The 18542-nt window shown below is 34.1% G+C and overlaps 1 non-coding gene across 1 annotated transcript; it reads right to left on the bottom strand.

The window, feature by feature from the left end:
* Window positions 1-11549: 11549 nt before the first annotated feature.
* LOC139903257 (small nucleolar RNA R71) lies at window positions 11550-11656 on the bottom strand. Its single transcript, XR_011778091.1, has one exon. It is a non-coding gene; the product is annotated as a small nucleolar RNA R71 (small nucleolar RNA).
* Between the last annotated feature and the right edge of the window lie 6886 nt (window positions 11657-18542).

Here is an 18542-nt window from a genome sequence, read left to right as displayed (position 1 = left end):
CTCAATCAGAAAACTTACCTGAAAGCTCTATGTCAACGACCACCGGTCACCATCAAAACAGAAAATTTCATCGGCTGTCAAAAAGACAAAAAGTTGATGACATCTGAGATGGCTACAACGGTGGTGACAACAATGTTGGCCGGTGGCAACAATAAAGTTACCAGAACCGGCACTTCAAGAATCGACCAAACAATAAGCAATTTACCTGGAAAATCGAAAGGAGGTAAGTGTTCCCTTAATTTCTTGCACAAATCTCGGCAATTTAAGACCAAAGAAACGAGAGCAAACCCCTCTGTATACCATGTTCAACCGGCTAGAACAAAAAGGGGAAACTCAAATCGTTTCCCTGATTCGATTTCCTTCAACCGAAATCGTTTCCATTGCCTACAAACGATTGAAGAAGGGGGATTAAACCCTCATCTTTGATCAAAATCACCTCAATCGGCAAAAGAAAACAGGAACACCTCTAACCCTAATTTTGTAACTGATGCGTTAACGAATTCTATTTTTGATGAAAGGGAATGGGCCATGGCTAAAAGGGAAACAAAAACAGATTACCACATTAAAAGAAATTCGGCCCAAAACCTTGTTACCAAAGATATGGCCCAAGAACAACCTTGTTTTGTTACTCAGGCCCAAAATCATATTATGAATGATACTATTAAACAGGCCCAAAATTTTATTAGCTTGGAAAATAAATATTTAAAGAATTATCGTTTTACAGGAGAAGCTAATTTAAATTCAAATAATATAAAAAATAAATAGTGGATTTTTGACTGCGGTGCTACCCACACAATGACTTTTGAAAAATTCGATTTTTATTCCGAATCAAAACCCCGTGTTAATAAAATTCAAACGGCTAATGGAGGGATTGTACAAGTTAAAGGGGTGGGAGAATTGAAATTACTCCGACTATGAAATTATCAAATTGTTTATATATTCCAACCCTATTTCGTAAACTTTTATCCATTAGCCATGTTACTAAAGAACTGAATTGTTCTGTTTTATTACACCCTACCTTTTGTATCCTACAAGATATCAGGACCGGGCTGATTATTGGGTGGGGTACTGAACGGGGTGGGTTATACTATGTAGACGAAGTAACCCAACAAAGTTATGTGATGCTTGCACACGGAACACCTGATAGGGAGGCTTGGTTATGGCATAGGAGATTGGGTCATCCTTCTGCCGGATACTTACATGCTTTATTTTCTAGCCTTTTTCCATCAAATGTTAATTTAAATTGTGAAACTTGTATCTTGGCCAAAAGCCACCGAAGTACATTTAAACCTAATAATACTAGAAAAGATGTACCTTTTGCTCTAATCCATTCTGATGTGTGGGGTCCTGCACCAGTTGTTGGGGGGAGAAACTTTCGGTACTTTGTCTTATTTATTGATGACCATTCACGGATGACCTGGATTTATTTTTTAACTCACAAATAAGAAGTGTTTGAAATTTTTTTCCACTTTTATAAAATGGTACAAACTCAATTTAACAAAAATATATAAATTTTAAGATCCGATAATGGTGGTGAGTTTGTCAATACTTCAATGAAACATTTTTATGAAAATAATGAGATTATTCATCAAACCTCGTGTGCTCATACTCCCGAGCAAAATGGCGTAGCCGAACGTAAAAATCGACTACTTTTAGAGATGACAAGAGCTTTAGTAATTGAATCCAAGGCTCCGAAAAGTTTTTGGCCCGAAGCTCTTGCTTCTGCTACCTATCTTATTAACCGATTACCTACTAAAGTTTTAGGTACAAAAACTCCTAAAGACACTCTTTCCCAATTTCATACCCTTTCGACCTCATTTAGCATTAAACCTCGCATATTTGGGTGTTCCGTCTTTGTTCACATCCCAAAAAGTGAGCGCACCAAACTAGATCCATGTGCGAAAAAGTATGTGATGGTTGGTTATGGGATCAACCAAAAAGGGTATCGGTGCTATAGTCCAAAGAAACGTCATGTCTATACTACTATGAACTGTGACTTTGTCGAAACTGAATATTTTTATGATACCCAACTCACGAGTGAGGGGGAGAAAGAGGATAATGACACTCTCAGTTAGGTAACTTGGATATCTAAACCTAGTAACACTCAAACACCAATACCCAATTCCGATAATATATTAACACCAAATCCTGATCCCGAATCACCAAATCCTGGTCCCGAATCACCAAATCCACCCGAATCACCAAATCCTGGTCCCGAGTTACCAAATCCTAATTTTGAATCACCAGATCCTGATCCCGAATCATCAAATCCTAATCCCGAATCACCAAACCCTAGTCCCGAATCACCCAAAATAGAACCAAATGAAAACTCCTCAAGTAATGAACAAGGAGAACAAAATAGTCCAACTTCCGCTGAAACCACACAAAGATATGTGCTACTGCAAAGAGCCAACAGAGGAGTACCACCAAAAAGATACTCCCCGGATAAAGAAGCTCAAAGGTCGAGGTATCCTATGGCTAATATTGCACAAGGAAACCTATTAAGAGAAGCACAAAAATCCAATTCGACTTTATATTCTGAAGAAATTCCAACAAGTGTTGATCAAGCCATGAAATCTGAACAGTGGAAGAATGCCATGGAAGAAGAAATGGAAGCACTCAAGAAAAGTGACACATGGAAAAAAATGTGTCATTCCTCAAGGAAAAAAACCTGTAGGAAACCGATGGGTGTTTACAATAAAATACAAACCAGATGGTACCATTGAAAGATACAAAGCCCGGCTAGTTGCCAAGGGATATACTCTAACATATGGAATAGATTATTTCGAGACTTTCTCACCAGTTGCAAAGATTGATACCATCGGGGTTCTTTTCTCGGTTGCTGCAAATGAAGAATGGCCACTTCACCAATTTGATGTGAAGAATGCCTTTTTGCATGGTGAACTAAAATAAGTCTATATGGAAGCTCCTCCAGGATTCTCCGGAAACTTCAAAAATGGGGAAGCTTGTCGACTTAAAAAATCTTTATATGGGTTAAAACAATCCCCACGGGCTTGGTTTGGGAGATTTACACTATTTATGAGAAAATATGCTTTTAAACAAAGCAACGCAGATCATACTCTCTTTTTTAAACGAAAAGGAAATTTAATTACATGCTTAATCATTTATGTTGATGATATGATAATAACAGGAAATGATAAAGAAGAAATTTCTAACTTAAAAATGAACTTATTTAAAGAATTTGAAATGAAAGACTTGGGCAGACTTAAGTATTTTTTGAGGATTGAGGTATTACGATCCCAACAGGGAATATTTATCTGTCAAAAGAAGTATGTTCTTGATTTTCTTGCAGAAACATGTATGATTGATTGCAAACCAGCTGATACTCCAATGATTCCAAACCAGAAGCTATATATGGAAGATGAAGCTGACCTTACTGATAAAGGGCAATACCAAAGGATTGTGGAAAAACTCATCTATCTTGCTCACACTCGACCTGATATAGCACATGCAGTTGAAGTTGTGAGTCAATTCATGCATCAACCACAAGTTCACCATATGGAAGCTGTAATGAGAATCATCAAATACTTGAAGAAAATAGCAGATCATGGAGTTGTTTTTAAAAGACATGGACACTTAAAGACTCAAATATATATAGATGCAAGCTGGGCTGGAGAAAAAGGGGATAGAAAATCTACATCCGGATTCTTCACACTTGTCGGGGGTAATTTAGTTGCATGGAAAAGTAAGAAACAAAAGGTTTTCTCCCTTTCAAGTGCTGAATCAGAATTCAGAGGAATAGCCAAAGGAGTGGTCGAGGCATTATGGATCAAGAAGCTATTGACGGAGATTGGTTTTCCACCACAAGAAGCAATTCAAATCTTGTGCGACAATGAAGCAGCAATCGTTATTTCAGAAAATCCCGTTCAACATGACCGAACAAAACATGTTAAAATAGATAGACATTTTATCAGAGAAAAGTTAGATAACAAAATTATATCACTTCCTTCGATTAGATCAGAAGATCAGCTAGCCGACATCCTCACCAAATTAGTCAACGGAAGACTCTATAGTGAAGTTCTTGGCAAGTTGAACATTAGAAACCCCACTATTCAACTTGAGGGGGAGTGTTAGAATACAACAAACAAAAGTTAAATTACCATTTTAGGTAATTTGACTATTGGGATCAGAAAGTAGTTTCATCATATCTCGAAATAGAGACTGCACATCCAAACGGCTAATAGAGCAGAACCAACAGCAGCTTTCCTTTTTTATCAAGGTGGTTCCAAAAGTGATTTTGAGCATTACCTCAATATAGAATTAGCTGTTAGATATTTGATGTATAAAAGAAAGCTCATAGCTATTGTAAATCTCAATTCAGTTAAGTAATAAAACTGATCAAGCATTCATTAACAACATTCAATCTTTATTTCAATTCTTAACAGTAATGACTATGTACTCAGTATTATATTAGATATTGTACCTCAATATAGAACAATAGTAGAAGTTGTGATGTGGTTCAGCGGTTGGTTGTCTGCCTCCTTTAGGGGAGGTCAGGAGTTCGATCCTCGTTGGCTACATATTAAAAACACAATTTCATCCCTGCCATGAAGTATCCACCCACGGCACCTTTTCCATATCATTTGGCGGGTAAAGGGGAGGGGGTTTTACTTGGTCGTGCCCTTGGATCGGTTTCAAGGTTTCCTCTCGGGCAGCGATGGGGGGTGGGGGGTTTATTATCACTGTATCGGCATAGTCGAAATGGGAGATGATCGCAACGGGTGATTTAGTCCCCCTCGGGTGATCCCAATCGTTGTCCAAAAAAAAATATAGAACAATAGTAAAGTAACTTGGTAGTTAAAATGATAATCTATTACTGTTTGTACACTTTTTCGGCGTAATCCTAATGTTGATTAGGATTTGGTTGACTTACGAGTTAATGATGGATTAGAGTGTGATTTGCTATGATTAAGGGTGAGGGAGGTGTTTGATTATTTGGTGGCGGTTCCCCGAAGGTAGTGGGATTAAGATCTCACTTTACGCCTCGAAGGTATTTTCTACCATCGTATTGAGTTTTATGAGTTTAGATGTATGAATCGTTGATGAGATGCCCTTATGCTGGGATAAACATCTCTTTTTATAGTGTTATTGGGGAGCTGGTCTCTTGTTTCGAAGTCTTGACCAGTCTCCAAGGTGACTTTGGAGATGTTGGTGAACTTTCTATAAATGGGTGACGGCGCTACAGTGCTCAAGGAAAGTCATATAGATGCCTTCCTCTTTTACCTTGGTGGTGCTGAATATTGTTTGTAGAGAATATTTTCCATATCTCTTTGTTCTATGTAGTCATGTGATGTAGTGACAGTTCTTTGGTGCTGGTACCTAGGATGTCTTCGTTGTCAATTGCCTTCGGGCAATTGTTTTATGCCTTATGAAATTTACTCAAGATATTGGGTACACTATCAAGCCCCCCATTTTAAATTTACGGAGTATATTGATAAATTTGCTTTGTAAAGTTAAACTCCATTGGCTTCTCTATGTTTGATTTATCGAAACCACCTTCAGTAATATACTTTATTTTCGCTTTGGGTTTTTTGCTTGATTCTTTTGGATAGCGTAATGATTTGTTAGGATATATTGTGCAATCCTTTTTTTGTTATATGATTATAATCATATTTTAGTTAGGATTTGTAATTTTATTTATTTTTGCATTTTTGGAAAATGCAATGGGCTTTATGTAAATGTTAATCCATGTGATTAGACATCTCTTTAGCCGCTATAATTTATGTCTTTAGCAAAATTACCCATTTACCCCTAGCGAATCTTTGGTCCGTCTCTCTCTATTCCTGGGTATTTTGGTCTTTTTCCTTTTGACGCTGACGATTTTGCAGGTTGATTGGACAGTTACGCTGCAGGGTTTAATTGCATTGATTTAAGTTTTTATTTTCTCTTATTTCAAACTTAGTTTCTCCATTCTTCTACCGGTGAAAACACTTGTTGTTCTTTCATAATCAGGTATTCTTCCTTCTTCTTTCATCTTTTTCTTTCTTTAATTTTTGTTGAATGGCGAAGCAAGGCCTTCGATCTACCTTTTCATCCGTTACTTTTGATCAATGTGCTCGACTGATAGAAACCCTAGGTTTTTTCGATGGTGATATTATTTCACCAGAATTCTGTAAAACGATTCTCCAACCCCCAAACGGTTACGTTGGTGTTTATTACCAAATTTTTACTGAATGCAATGTTAGAATCCCTGTTTCTCCCTTCTATCTTGATGTTTTAAATCACTTTAAAGTGCATCTTTCCATCTTCCACCCCTTAGCAACTAAGAAGGTCATGGCCTTCGAGGTTATGTGTAGGGGTTATGGTGATCAACCGTCGGTTGATTTATTTTGTTGTTTTTTCAATCTCTGTGATGCCGGTAATTGGTTAACCGTTGGTAAGCGTCGAAAGAAGGATGGTAGAATCTCTGATACCCCTATCTGCTTTTCTTCTCAATGTTTTGAGATTCGAGGTTGGAAGAACAAGTTCATTTTTATGAAGAAAAATTTTTTCTTTCCTGCTGATTACCCTTCCCTTTTTTACTCGAAGAATCAAGAAATCCCCAAGGAATATAGGGATCCTGTGCCTAAGGGTGCGAAAGATCTTCCACTTTTCAGTAGAATTTGTCGCCATCCTATCATTGCTTCAACTTATCCTGATTCTGTTCTCTTCAAGATTGGAATGTCCCCTTCTTGGAAGAAAGGAGTACAGAATCCAGTATTCTTATTTGGGAATAGGGGTAGGTTAAATCTAATTTCTAGGATTTTATAATGTTTGTGCTTGTTGTGCTATGCTTATTTGCACTTGTTCTTTTGCAGAGATGGCCTTGAGGAATGTTTTGAAGAATTTTGGTGTGAAGGAGATGACGATTGCTGCTCATGTTGCTACAACCATTGTGAAGGATGTCAGTTCCTCTTCTGTTTCTGGCAATGCAGAGATCCAGAGCAAACTCAAGTCGGCTACCGCTTCATCAGCTTTCCCCAAGGATCAGGGTAAAGCTCAGGTTGCTTCGGATCATCAAACAGTGGATGTGGATGCCCTGCCTGATTCTCCTCCTGAAAAGAGGATTCAGCTTAGGGCCTCCAAACGTTTAAAAGTATCCAAGATGAAGAGAGAAGTTGATCAATCCCCTTCTTCCAAGAAAGCCAAATTATCCCTTGATGATGCTAATGATTCTGGTCACTGTGAAGCTTCAGATGAAAATATCATTTCAGGTATTCTTTTCTTCCTCCTGTCCTTCTGATAATGCTAAAAACGAACATATATTTCATAGCATTATTCCTCAAGAAAGACAAGCTTTTAGTTGCAATTGTTCTATTTACAAGTGATATTCGTTTAAATAATAAAAGGTGAAGACAAAGGACATATTCGACGAATTGAAGACGCAAACGACCAAAAAGCTCAAAAGTACAAAGTACAATCAAAGTGGTTCCAATTATGGATAAGAAACGTCTCAAAATTACAAGAGTACAAGTTACAAAACACAAAGTACACGATATAAAATAGTACGCAAGGACGTTCAAAAATCCGGAACCGGGATCAAAGTCAACTCACAACGCGCGACGCAACGGAGAGAAAGTTCCAAATTAATTATATATATAAATATAATATAATATATAATTAATTATATAAATTATATATTTATATTATATTTATATTATAAAATCCGTCGGCTAGAAAGGATCCAAAGATGTGTGAGCTGTAAATATTACCTCCACGACTCGCGGAGTTCGAAGGCAACAAGGGCCGCGACTCGCGGAGCCCCAAATTTCAGTGTGGGCCTATAAAAGGCAACGCATTTTTCTGAATTCAACACATCTTTTTCTCTTCACTCATATGAAAACGTATATATATATATATATATATATATATATATATATATATATATATATATATATATATATATATATATATATATATATATATATTTTAATTTTAATTTTAAATCCTAATAATAAGGGTATGTTAGCGAATGTTGTAAGGGTGTAAGTCGAAATTCTGTCCGTGTAACGTTACGCTATTTTTAATCATTGTAAGTTATGTTCAACCTTTTTAATTTAATGTCTCGTAGCTAAGTTATTATTATGCTTATTTAAGCCGAAGTAATCATGATGTTGGGCTAATTACTAAAATTGGGTAATTGGGCTTTGTACCATAATTGGGGTTTGGACAAAAGAACGACACTTGTGGAAATTAGACTATGGGCTATTAATGGGCTTTATATTTGTTTAACTAAATGATAGTTTGTTAATTTTAATATAAAGATTTACAATTGGATGTACCTATAAATAACCATATACACTCGATCGGACACGATGGGCGGGGTATTTATATGTACGAATAATCGTTCATTTAACCGGACACGGGAATGGATTAATAGTCTATGGAATTATTAAAACCGGGGTGAAATTATGTACAAGGATACTTGGCATAATTGATAACAAAGTATTAAGACCTTGTTACAGTTTAAGTCCCCAATTAGTTGAAATATTTAACTTTGGTTATAAGGATAATTTGACGAGGACACTCGCACTTTATATTTATGACTGATGGACTGTTATGGACAAAAACCAGACGGACATATTAAATAATCCAGGACAAAGGACAATTAACCCATGGGCATAAAACTAAAATCAACACGTCAAACATCATGATTACGGAAGTTTAAATAAGCATAATTATTTTATTTCATATTTAATTTCCTTTATTTTATATTTAATTGCACTTTTAATTATCGCACTTTTATTTATTGTTATTGTATTTAATTGCATTTTTAATTATCATACTTTTTAATTATCGCAAGTTTATTTTATCGCACTTTTATTTATCGCAATTTCATTATCGTTATTTATTTTACGCTTTAAATTAAGTTATATTTATTTTTAATATTTACATTAGGTTTTAACTGCGACTAAAGTTTCAAAATCGACAAACCGGTCATTAAACGGTAAAAACCCCCCTTTATAATAATAATATTACTTATATATATATATATATATATATATATATATATTTGTATTTTTATAAATTAAAACTAATATAGCGTTAAGCTTTGTTTAAAAGATTCCCTGTGGAACGAACCGGACTTACTAAAAACTACACTACTGTACGATTAGGTACACTGCCTATAAGTGTTGTAGCAAGGTTTAAGTATATCCATTCTATAAATAAATAAATATCTTGTGTAAAATTGTATCGTATTTAATAGAATTTAGTTGTAAAAATAAAGCTATTTCATATACACCTCGCATAACATCAAGTAATTTTTGGCGCCGCTGTCGGGGAACGCCGAAGCGAAACGCCACACACATAAAAAAAAATTTATTAAGTTTTAATTAGTTTTTGTAAAATATATACTTTTTAAATATTAAAAAAATATAAAAAATTAAAAACCGGAAAAAAATATATATATAAATTTATTTTTAATATTTTTATTTATAAAATTATAAAGTATTTTTATTTCTATTTTAGTTTTTAAATATAAGTTTTATTTATTTAATATAAGTATTTTATATAATTATTAAAATAGAAAAATAAAAAATATATATATTATATATATATATATATATATATATATATATATATATATATATATATATATATATATATATATATATATATATATATATATATATATAAATATTAAAAACGAAACCTGTCAAACGAAACCACCTAATCTGAAATTTCATACCCCGCGACTCGCGGAGTTTGTTGCCAGGTGTACCGCAACTCGCGGAGCCAACCTGACACGAGCAGAACCCTAATTTGGCATTTATTACGGAGTATAATTTAATTATTATTATTAAAACTTAATTAGGTTTATATTTAATATTAATATTTAGTTTTAGTTTTTAAATTAATTTGTATTTTAAATATTAATTAGTATTATTAAATATATATATATATATATATATATATATATATATATATATATATAAATTAATACTTTTATAAATAAAAATAAATAATTTTATCAAATTTAAGCTTATTTTTATTTTTGTATCTTTTTATCATTTAATCATAATATTTGTATTTTTATTTGTTCGTAGCTAGTTGTAAGTTCTAGTATTTTGCCGTAGCTTATTTTCACTTCTAGATTTTTAGGCTTTGCCGTAAAATCCCTTAAGTGCTTTTTCTTTAGACTAAGATTTAGGTGCTCTAGAATTTTGCGACGCCATTTTTAAATTTTAGTACCTTTTTAAGATATTGCCATTTGGGATATAGTTTTACTTGTAAGCTTTAATATTTTTAGACGCAACTTTTATTTTTTTATTTTTAGTTCCTTTTTAAGTTTCAACGCGCTACTTTCTTATTTTTATTTTTCGACGCCTTTTACCTATGTATCAATTATCACTCCAATTAGTAATCTCAATTTGCAATTTTAATTTTAAGTTAGTGATAGTAATAAGGTTGGGTTAGTCGAGTGTTTTAAAGTTTTATAAGTCACTCTTTTTCTTTCTTATTTTTCGACGACTTTTATTTTTCAACCCTTTTCTTTTTCGACCTTTTTCAACGCGCTCTTTTTCTTTCTTATTTCTCGCCATTCTAGTTTTTAGGACTTAGAATTTTTCTACTTCTTCTCTAAATTTTTTTAAATTACGAAAATTTATTTTAAGTGGTTAAATTGATAGACATCAAAATTTTCTGGTTCGTAGTAATAGTTGGATTTGTACGTGGACCGGGTTATTGGAGCCAAACAGTACTCAATGATATTGAGACCAAACGAATCCTGCCCCTCTGCTGCATCTTTTGGCTATTCGAAACGTGGGCAAAATCAGAAAAGTCTATTAATTGGATAACTTATATAATTTTTCTTTCCTTTAAAAAACTAATAGGATATTCAGTGAATGCACCGAGCAAAACGTTCACCACCTTTTGTACATTCACCACCTGTAACTCGATCAAGACATCTAGCAAATATTGTCACCGTTGATTTTCCTTTAGAATCGTCATCCAGTCGACCAAGTACTCCAATTCAAATTTCCGATAATCCATTTTTTGAACCCAACCTCACAATTGAGAATCCGGAGAATATTCAGGGACGATTCATAGATCCTGAACCATTAATTTTTCCTCCGGAACCACCAATCATTCAAACAGAGATTGTTGAAAAACGAACCATTAAATCAGAATCCTCTAGTGATTCAGATTCAACAAATTCAATCATGGAAAATCTGGAACCTTTAAGTATGGAAGACCGAATGAGAGCTAAACGCACTGGCCAAGGTCACGCAATTACTCATCCTGACATTAATGCGCCAGATTATGAAATCAAAGGACAAATTCTACACATGGTAACTAATCAATGTCAATTTAGTGGTGCGCCGAAGGAAGATCCAAATGAACATCTTCGTACCTTTAATAGGATCTGCACACTATTTAAAATAAGAGAAGTGGAGGATGAACAGATATATCTCATGTTATTTCCCTGGACTTTAAAGGGAGAAGCCAAAGATTGGTTGGAATCGTTACCTGAAGGGGCGATTGATACATGGGATGTTTTAGTTGAAAATTTTCTTAAACAATTCTTTCCGGCATCTAAAGCCGTAAGACTTCAAGGAGAAATTGTTACATTCACACAGAAACCAAATGAAACTCTATATGAGGCATGGACTAGATTTGAAAAGTTATTGAGAGGATGTCCGCAACATGGTTTAGACACCTGTCAAATAGTACAAATATTCTACCAAGGATGCGACATCACTACAAGGAAAGACATCGATATAGCAGCTGGTGGTTCTATTATGAAGAAAACCGAAATTGATGCTTATAACATTATTGATAACACTGCTTCCCACTCACATGAGTGGCACCAAGAAAAAGATATCGTTAGATCATCTAAAGCAGCTAGAGCTGATTCTAGCCATGACTTAGATTCCATTTCAGCAAAGATAGATGCTATCGAGAGACGAATGGAAAAGATGACTAAAGATATACACTCAATACGAATTAGTTGTGAGCAGTGTGGAGGACCACATTTGACAAAAGATTGTCTTAGTATTGAGCTAACAATGGAACAAAGAGAGAATATTTCATACATAAACCAAAGGCCTGGAAATAATTATCAGAATAATTATCAACCGCCAAGACCGATTTACAATCAAAACCAGAATTATAACCGAAATGTTACACACAACAATCAACAAGGTCCTAGTAATCAACAAGTATCCAATAATACTTACAACCAGCAAAGACCTAATTTTCAAAACAAACCACCACAAACCGATGATAAAAAGCCAAATTTAGAAGATATGATGACGAAGCTAGTTGAAACTCAAATGCAGTTTTTCACATCTCAGAAACAAACCAATGAACAAAATGCTCAAGAATTTAGAAATCAACAAGCTTCTATTTAAAATTTGGAACAAGAAGTAAGTAACCTAGCAAGGTTAATAGGTGAAAGAAAATCGGGAAGTTTACCTAGTGATACAAATGCAAACCCCCGGAATGAAACGGCTAAAGCCATTACCACAAGAAGTGGTACAACACTTAAACCACCTGAAATACCTGTAGTTTCTGATGAAGCTATTCCTACTCCACAAGAACCACAACCTGAACAAGATAAGGAAAAAGAACCGGTAGTTGAAAAGGTTAATGAAGATAACACAGTTAAGGCTAAACCTTATGTTAAACCATACCAACCACCACTTCCTTGCCCGAGTAAAATGAAAAAAGAGAGACTTGAAGCCGAGCAATCCAAATTCTTGGATATGTTTAAACAGATAAATGTAAATGTTCCTTTCATTGATGTGATTTCAGGAATGCCTAGATATGCTAAATTTCTGAAAGATCTAATCACAAATAGAAAGAAAATGGAAGAACTCTCGACCGTTACTATGAATGCTAATTGTTCTGCAATGCTGTTGAATAAGATACCAGAAAAACTATCAGATCCAGGAAGTTTCACAATTCCATGTTTTCTGGGTAGTCTTAGTTCAATATAAGCATTGGCAGATTTAGGTGCTAGTATAAATTTAATGCCGTATTCACTATACGCTAAACTAGACCTTGGAGAATTGAAACCAACAAGAATAAGCATACAACTAGCCGATAGATCAATAAAATATCCTAGAGGGATAATGGAGAACATGCTAGTTAAAGTTGGTACTTTAGTATTTCCAGTAGATTTTGTTGTTCTGGACATGGAAGAAGATTCTCACGTTCCTCTCATATTAGGAAGACCATTTTTAAACACGGCTAAAGCAATGATAGACGTATTCGGTAAGAAACTGACCCTAAGTATAGAGGACGAGAGTGTTACCTTTTCAGTTGATAGAGCAATACAACAACCACAATCTGCAGATGATACATGTTATTATATTCAAACTATAGAATCACATGCAGAATTGTTAGAAGAATTTCCAGAATTACAAGGAACAGGAGAATGTTCTTTAGGATAAGGTACTGAACCAATTGATGAAACTGAAATGTTAGCTACACTAATAGCTAATGGATTTGAACCAACAACAGAAGAAATTCAAATGCTAAAAAAAGAAGACAGATATCGATATAAATCATCGATAGAAGAACTTCCGACATTAGAGTTAAAGCCACTTCCAAACCATTTGGAATACGCTTATTTACATGGTGAATCTGAATTACCTGTAATAATATCGTCTTCTCTTACTGAAAATGAGAAATCACAACTCATTTCTGTGTTGAAAGCTCATAAACCAGCCATTGCATGGAAGATTCATGATATTAAAGGAATAAGTCCTTCGTATTGCACACATAAAATCCTTATGGAAGAAGGTCATAAAACGTATGTGCAACGCCAACGAAAACTAAATCCTAATATGCAAGATGTAGTTAAGAAAGAAATTATTAAACTGCTTAATGCATGTTTAATTTATCCAATTTCTGATAGTCCATGGGTAAGCCCAGTTCAATGCGTGCCGAAGAAGGGTGGCATGACTGTCATTACAAATGAGAAAAATGAGCTTATTCCTACTAGGACTGTAACAGGATGGCGTGTTTGTATTGATTATAGAAAATTAAATGATGCCACCAGAAAAGATCACTTTCCCTTACCTTTCATTGATCAAATGTTGGAAAGGTTAGCCGAAAACAGTTACTATTGTTTTCTAGATGGTTTTTCCGGATACTTTCAAATTCCAATAGCACCCAAGGACCAAGAGAAAACCACATTCACGTGCCCTTATGGTACTTTTGCTTACAAACGCATGCCATTTGGACTTTGCAACACCCCTGCAACCTTTCAAAGGTTCATGATGGCGATTTTTCACGACATGATAGAAGAATGCATGGAAGTTTTCATGGATGACTTTTCAGTCTTCGGTGATACTTTTTAAACATGTCTAGCTAATCTTGAACGAATGCTTATTAGATGCGAACAATCAAATCTAGTTCTTAATTGGGAGAAATGCCATTTCATGGTTAAAGAAGGCATCGTTCTTGGACATAAAATTTCAAAGGAAGGAATTGAAGTGGATAGAGCTAAAGTAGATGTAATTGCTAAACTTCCACATCCCACCAATGTTAGGGGAGTTAGGAGTTTTCTAGGGCATGCCGGTTTTTACCGACGTTTCATAAAAGATTTTTCTAAAATTGCCACTCCTATGAATAAACTCCTAGAAAAGGATGATCCATTCATCTTTTCAGATGAATGTATCAAATCTTTTAATATTCTTAAAGAAAAACTCACTAATGCGCCGAACATGATAACTCCAAATTGGAATCTACCGTTTGAACTTATGTGCGATGCAAGTGATTTTGCAATGGGAGCCGTTTTAGGACAAAGGATTGAAAAACGATTTCAACCTATATATTATGCTAGTAAGACGTTAAAAGGAGCACAAACGAACTATACAACTACTAAAAAAGAACTCCTTGCTATTGTCTTTGCTTTTGACAAATTTCGATCATATCTCGTTCTAGCTAAAACGGTGGTCTATACCGACCATTCTGCTCTTAGATACCTATTTTCGAAACAAGATGCCAAACCACGATTAATCCGTTGGATCTTACTATTACAAGAGTTTGATATTGAAATCCGAGATAAAAAAGGGAGCAGAAAATCTCGCCGCTGATCATCTTTCTCGTCTTGAAAATCCTGAATTAGAAGTTCTAAATGAATCGACCATACAAGACAACTTTCCTGATGAATATCTATTGAAGATAGATTATAATGAAATTCCATAGTTTGCAGACTATGTAAACTACTTAGTATGTGGATTCCTTGAAAAAGGATTGTCGTACCAAAAACGAAAGAAATTCTTTAGTGATATAAAACACTATTTCTGGGAAGATCCACATTTGTTTAAAAGTTGTCCCGATGGAATAATACGCCGATGTGTATTCGGAGATGAAGCTAGTAAAATCTTAAACCATTGTCACACAGGACCAACAGGAGGGCATTATGGGCCTCAACTAACAGCAAGGAAAGTTTATGATGCTGGATTCTATTGGCCTACAATTTACAAAGACGCACACCTTCTTTGCAAATCCTGTGATGCTTGTCAAAGGGCCGGAAAAATAAGTCAACGTGATGAAATGCCACAAAATGTCATTCAAGTATGTGAAGTATTTGACATTTGGGGTATTGACTTTATGGGTCCATTTCCAAAATCTCATAATAATTTATACATTCTCGTAGCCATTGATTATGTATCTAAATGGGCGGAAGCACAAGCTCTCCCAACTAACGATGCACGAGTTGTAGTCAACTTTTTAAAACGTCTTTTTGCAAGGTTTGGAACACCGAAAGCTTTAATAAGTGATCGGGGAACTCATTTTTGTAATAATCAAATTGAGAAAGTTCTTAAAAGATATGGAGTAACTCATAAAATCTCCACCGCTTATCATCCACAGACGAGTGGACAAGTTGAAAATACCAACCGAGCTTTAAAACGTATTCTAGAAAAAACCGTAGGATCAAATCCGAAGGAATGGTCCATTAAATTGGAGGATGCACTCTGGGCTTTTAGAACAGCCTACAAAACTCCAATTGGAACCACACCTTTTAGACTCGTTTACGGAAAAGCATGTCATCTTCCAGTAGAAATTGAACACAAAGCATTTTGGGCTTTGAAGACATGTAATCTTGATTTACATGAAGCTGGACGTCTACGGTTAAGTCAACTAAACGAATTAGAAGAATTAAGACAAGAACATACGAAAATTCGTTAATCTATAAGGAAAGAATGAAGAAATGGCATGATAAAAGAATCAGAAGTTCAAAAGAATTTAAAGAAGGCGACAGAGTTCTTCTTTTCAATTCACGATTCAAGCTATTTCCTGGAAAATTGAAATCAAGATGGTCTGGACCATTCATAGTCAAAAGAGTTTTCCCATACGGAACAGTAGAATTAATAAATTCAAATGGGATTGAATTTAAAGTTAATGGTCACAGAGTTAAACACTACATAGATAGTCCGATGGAAGTCGACAACGAAGTTAATCACAATTTTGATACCACAGCTAACTAAGTGTGGGGAGAATCAAGTCTTTTAAAGGATAATATGTATTTCTGTTAGAGTTAGATTTTCTGTTTTCATGTAGTTCTCGAAAATGGAACCCGAATGGTCTTTCCCTAGCAGACCCTAAAGAACTAGTCTTCTCCCCCCATTCTGAATTTTTTATTTTTTTAGGATTTACGAGATGAAGACTTCCTGTGAACTAAACCATGGTCTAATGCTACACGCTTTGATCACTAAACGTAATAATGACACACTTCAGAGTGAAATGGTATCAGTAATCAGCGAAAAATTGGACGGAGTAAGAAAAGAATCCAGATGCGAAGATAATAAGTTACAATTTGGTAAAGGAAAATCAAAATCCGCAGCGAAAAGAAGAGCACGACACCTTGAAAAATGTCACAAATGCGGAAAATGGTCACACGAAGGTAAATGTTCAAATAATCAAACATATTCAAACACCGAATTTGTTACTTTATGCAGAGATGGACCGTTCATATGTTTAGAAGAAAAAACATTAAATGCTCGAGGTTACGCCTATGTAGCCTTGGAAAATCAATTAGTCCGACTATCTTATGAGTGGGCTAGAGCATATCACTAAGAAATCTATTTCACAGGTAAGTTTGTACAGTTTTTATTTTTATTTTTATTTTTAACCTTTTGATAATAAACCTAATTTTTTCGCTATAAAGTATTAAATTGGTATTCGATGAAATTAGGTCTTGCGACCGAAATTATTGATATCATTCAAAAATTTATTACATCACTGCGAAATTTAACGTTTATTCTTAAGGTATAAATATCTTTAATCAATCAACCCAAAATATTTCAAAAATTCGTCATGAGTTAAATTAGGTCATGGAACCGAAATTACTTTACCGAAAAGAGGGGCGTATATTTTTGATAATATTTGATTGATTAAAGTGGGATAAAAGCCAAAAAGATTTTTAATTTTATTTTTACCATATTTTTAAAATTAATAAATTAGTATTAAAATAATATTGTAAACTTATTAAAATTAAATCAATATATTTAAAATTGTAAATATTTGAAAAATTAATATTTTTAATATAAGTTTGTATGTATAAAAACAAAAATATAATTTAAGTTTGGTGTGAATTTTTAATTTTATGCATTTTAAATTTAAGTTTGGTGTGAATTTAAAAACAAAAATTTACTTTATTTCGTTAAGTTAAAAATATGATTTTTAAAAATTCGTCGTAAGTTGAAGACTAGGTCGTTGAACCGAAATTGCTTTACCCGAGGGCGGGACGAGAATTTTTATTATCATTATTTTTAATCTTATTGATTTAAAGTATGCCAAAAAAATTAAAAAAACCTAAAAATCTTTGCTTTTAAAACCACGCTTCAAAAAGACAAATTTTAAAATTTTGGCGAGGGACGGACTAGGATATCGTTCCGAAATGCCCTCATCCTAAAAAGAAACAAAATTTTTAAAATTTAATTAATTATAGATTTTAATTAGTATAAGATTTTTATAAAAAAATATATATATATTAAATGCCGCGACTCGCGGAGTTTGATAAGGATAAACACCGCGACTCGCGGAGCATCAAAATTCCAGAAAAAAAAATATAAACTGATCGAACAGATCGGTATCCACACCCACACCCACACCCCAAAATACTGCGAAAATAAACCCAAAAACACACACAAATCCGAATTTTTTTCACCATTTTTCATCAAATCTTTCACAAAATCATGTTGAGAAGGATGCTATCAAGGAATTACTCAAGGAAAACGGTAATTTCTTCATCAAAACAACGCATTTTCAAAGACTGGTATTAAGTTCAGCAAAAGCAACTAATTTTGACGACAAGATGCAAAATATATGTGAAATAACAACAAGACGGAATGAACAAATGATGTGCACCATTTATCATTCAACACAAACAACAATATGTTTGGAAACTTTGGTAAAATTTAATCATTTTTCTATGCTAATCACCCTCAATAATTTAAATTGTTACTGATTTCTTGCAAATGAGGGCATTGCAAGATCTTAAGTATGGGAAGGGGTTAAATTCTTTCGGATTTTTAAAATTTTTACTTTATACACTTGGTTACCATTAGAAATACTAGTAA

Source organism: Rutidosis leptorrhynchoides, chromosome 3 (assembly GCF_046630445.1).
Source record: "Rutidosis leptorrhynchoides isolate AG116_Rl617_1_P2 chromosome 3, CSIRO_AGI_Rlap_v1, whole genome shotgun sequence".
NCBI classification, from domain to species: domain Eukaryota; kingdom Viridiplantae; phylum Streptophyta; class Magnoliopsida; order Asterales; family Asteraceae; genus Rutidosis; species Rutidosis leptorrhynchoides.
This window is presented reverse-complemented; position numbering and strand designations above follow the sequence as displayed.